Source organism: Conger conger, chromosome 17 (genome assembly GCF_963514075.1).
Source record: "Conger conger chromosome 17, fConCon1.1, whole genome shotgun sequence".
NCBI lineage: Eukaryota > Metazoa > Chordata > Actinopteri > Anguilliformes > Congridae > Conger > Conger conger.
In genome coordinates, this window is record NC_083776.1 from 37206889 (window position 1) to 37211189 (window position 4301).

The window sequence follows — 4301 nt, forward strand, 5'->3', positions numbered from 1 at the left end:
ATTAGCATGGATGCTAGTTACCCACAATACATTGCTAAAAACTCAAACCTGTTACTTTCAACCCTGTTATTAATACATTTTTGGGATCAAATACCACTTATTTTGACATGTAGCCATTCATTTCTTTAAAAAGAACATCTTATGGTTCATATATGAAAATATTCAGTGGAGAGACTGCCTAACTATGCTGCCTGGCATACCTCAGTGAGCACTTTATTAGGTATTTATTAGACTTTTTTTTTCTTCTGCTGCTGTAGCCTATCCACTTCGAGGTTCACAGTTGCTCTTCTGCATACCACTGTTGTAATGTTTGGTTATTTGCATTAATGTCTCTTCCTGTCAGCTTTGACCTGTCTCCTCTGAGCCCTCTCATTAACAACACGTTTCTGTCTGCAGAACTGCTGCTCACTGGATATTTTTTGTACCATTCTCTGCAAACTCTAGAGACTGTCATGTGTGAAAATCAGCCATTTCTGAGATACTCAAACCACCCTGTCTGGCACCAACAGTCACTCCACGGTCGAAGTCACTTAGATCACATTTCTTCCCCAGCTGAAACCCTTGTCCATACATCTTTTTCCGCATTTAGTTGCTGCCACATTATTGGCTGAATAAATATTAACAAGCTGACGTTAGGTCTACCTAGTAAAAATTGCTCACTGAGTGTCATTCCTATAAACCTTAATTAGGTTTACCCTCTTAAGCCACATTAAGTCAGACATAACTCTGCATGCTATAAATGATAAAGTCTCATGTTCACATTGTGCTTGTTGTGCTAGATTAGAAAACAATTAGATAAAAAGAGGTACATTTGTAACTGAACGAATTAAAGACTTAAGGTGAATCAATAGGTTCCTAATTGGGCTGTGTACATTCATTCATACGTTTTTCCTTAAATGTATTAACACAATGCAGGTTTGGCTTGTTATCATTTGTTTTGTCTTTGAATGCATCATTATCCACCAAATGGTTACTTTCAGCAATTAGAAGCCTATTGATTCACCTCAGTTTTTAATTTCTTCAGTTAAAACTGGTTGAAACCAGGGAACATACCTACTGTCGCATCTTTTTTACTGTCGCGTAATTCGCTAGTGTAGCTAGCTTTCTTGCTAGCTGAACGCTAGGTCCTGTGTATTCATGAGGAATAAAAATACTCGCAAGGCGCTCGCAATGACACGACAAGAGTCTAGTGATTTAGTTTAGTTTTTTACTGCTGAAACTTGGGATACAATGCTGCTTCCGCCTAGCTCCAGCGAGGCTAAGTAATTACCTCGTCAGGTAATAAACAGCATAAACAGCAATCGATCGGTACATACACTACATGACGGTCGAATCCTATTGGTCAAACATTAGATTCGTTTAACAACAATGGCAATTAAACGAGCCGAACTCCTAGAAACTACACTGAATAAAAACTTACCTTACAATACTACAATGTGAATATGGGACTGCATTTTTAACTGCTCTTAATGATTAATTAATCAATTATCCCAATCGTTTACGAGCGAACAAGTCATGGTGCATATGAATTTGCTGATTGAGCCAGAGTAACTGGTGGCAGTAAAAACCTGCATACTACACACCCTCCAGGACTGGAGTTGCCCATCCCTGGCTTCAAGGTACAATAGGTAAGATTTTTGTGTTAAAACATTGTTCCAAGAGCACTGTAAATCCCTTCCTATCATTGAAAAAGGCTCACTGACATGTTGACTCACCCTCTGCCTGTGTTTATTTATAGTCCTTAAATTCCGGTTTGAAAGTGTACATTTGTCGGGCTGTTGAAAATGGTTCAGCCAATGGCATTCTGGGGGCTTATTCTGATCGTTCGTGTCACTGCACTTCAGACAAGCAAACACTGAAACTCTATGTACTATTGCTTATATTCCAAGTGAAGACTACATATCTAGTTATAAAACAATAACAGTCAACAAGCAAATTAGCTATAGTTAGCTTGAAGAATTTACAAATATCCACTGACGATAAAATATAGGCAATACGAACAGCGATTGCCCAAGCGTTGTGATTCAGGTGGATATTTGTACATTCGGGAAGCTAACTAGTAATCGCTAATTTGCTTGCTATAGCGAACTGGTTTTCGCTGATCGCTTGTCAGGAGTTCAATTTGGGCAGCTACACGTTCCTTTTTGTCTCTTTACGTGTTCAATCATCCGTAAACCATTATCTCTCTCAAACTGTTAGTTGCAGGTGCATCGTTTGCGGTAGACTATCATATCTTAGTTATATAGCTAGTTACGCAGCCAAATAACTTGCTTGCTCAAAATATAGTTGGTTAGCTAAAGTGAAAACTATAAATAGTGTTGTGTAGCACACCAAAGTAATGATCTAAAGTCACCTGTTCGGCGAACATTTTCTTACTAGAACAATAAGACAGCAGGCTCTGTTACGTTTGTTAGTATCAGCTTTCCAAACCAGTGCACGAGAACACTGAAATGTATAATAACGCTTTATATTACGCGTTATATTCATAGACTGTGGGACTTTCTATTACATACGTAATTTCAATAGAATTTATTTCTAAAATCGAGCTCAGGTTGTGACGTCACAGTAGATTAATTTAAAAATTCAATTAATAAATACGAACCACACAAGAAATGCTGAACAGTTCTGGTGATTATTTAATAATAGACGACGCTTTAATAAGGATACGCATTCAATATGGACATTGGACCCCATATCGGAGAGGTATGCTATTTATTTTTGAAGTTAATTTCAAAATTAAGTAATGTTCACCAAGCGTTTTTTGTATCTGACCGGAATAATTTGTGAACATTTGTGTACATAGCCTACTTTTTCATTTCTAGAAACGCTGTACAACTTTTTACTGTAGCCTAGCCTACACACAGTATGAGAAAACGTTGTGTGAGGTAAACACAAATTCCTGTGAGGCACGTAAAGAAATTGGTAGACTATAAACTCAACACGAACACTACTGGTGATTGATAATTCATGCAAAAGAAGTGGAAAATGTATCCTAATGATGACATAGTACCTTAGTAAATAACAAAGTGCAAATCCCTCCAAAACACCCAGAAGTGGGCCTATATTATCCAATGGAAAAAACTGTTCAGTTAGCCGGGCTAAAGCATTGTGGTGTAATGCAGTCTTGCTTTCTCTTGACTGTTAACAGCAGGATTATGGAGCGTTGGATTCCCTCGTGGAATACATTGCGACTTTTGTGCTTTGCTGGGGAAAGAAGAAGTATCGACAGCAGGTGAAATATTTTAGACATCAGAAAGTTTCTGATTTCATTCAGCGTTGCTGTATTCACAACTGGTGATTGTGCTTTACAGAAAGAGGTTGTGACTGATTTCATGAACCTACGGGAGAGTGGTCAGATCCCCTGGTATGTTACTATCGAAGACATGAAGGCGTGGATCATTTCCGAAGACTAAGATATCGTCAAGGAAAGGTTCGTACCACTAAGGATTTTAGAATTCCTTTTGCTCAGAGGGGTTTGAAAATAATGTTGCCCATTGTGACGCATGAGCTTTAGGCTGGTTTTCACAGTGGGTCTTCTGTTAAAATGTATGTTGTGTGTTACAAATGTGTTACTGTCACCACAAAATGCTATTTTATCGTGGGATTAAGACTTGTTTATTTCAGCAAACTTTGGGCTCAGTTCACTTCAGTCCGACTGTGTTTGTGCTGGGGCCATGCAGGGATGAGAATTAAAACAGAGGACTTTGTTTGTGTTCAGATTCCAGATGGAAGATTCAGGCAGGGAGGATGGCCTGGTTTACCTGGTAAAGAACCTGGGCTGAGCGCATACCATGTTCAGATGTAGAAAAAAAAGGGCTGCACTTAGGGTTCCACAAGGGGAATCTGGTTCACAAGACAGTCTCTTGTGACATCCCTGGCAACTCCTGCACGTGCTCATACTCTCTACAATATCGAAAACAGTTATGGTGAGCATTGCAGTGTATGGTCAGAAAGAGGTTAATAAATGTTAAAAGGTTAATAGCACACAGGGGCAGTAACAGTAAATTCATGGTTCTCTCACTCACTGATTTTGGGCTCCTGAACACAGACCTGGGAGGTGAACATCCGGCTGAAGCTGCAGGAGATCGAGAGGGCCTGCAGACGGTCTGTGGGAACCAGGGACTGGGGCCCCTCAGCCCACGTCTAGCCTGTGAGTCTGTGGGAACCAGGGACTGGGGCCCCTCAGCCCACGTCTAGCCTGTGACCAGGACCCTCACCAGGCCACTCTCACTGACCTGTAAGCCCTGCGCACACGCATGTCCATGCGCATGTACAACTATTCTTCTCCTGTGCATTACAGA

The 4301-nt window shown here is 40.2% G+C and overlaps 1 long non-coding RNA gene across 1 annotated transcript; it reads left to right on the forward strand.

Moving 5' to 3' along the window:
- Positions 1-1597: 1597 nt before the first annotated feature.
- Positions 1598-3352, forward strand: LOC133116497 (uncharacterized). Its single transcript, XR_009705878.1, has 3 exons — positions 1598-1628; positions 3152-3232; positions 3312-3352. It is a non-coding gene; the product is annotated as an uncharacterized LOC133116497 (long non-coding RNA).
- Positions 3353-4301: the final 949 nt, after the last annotated feature.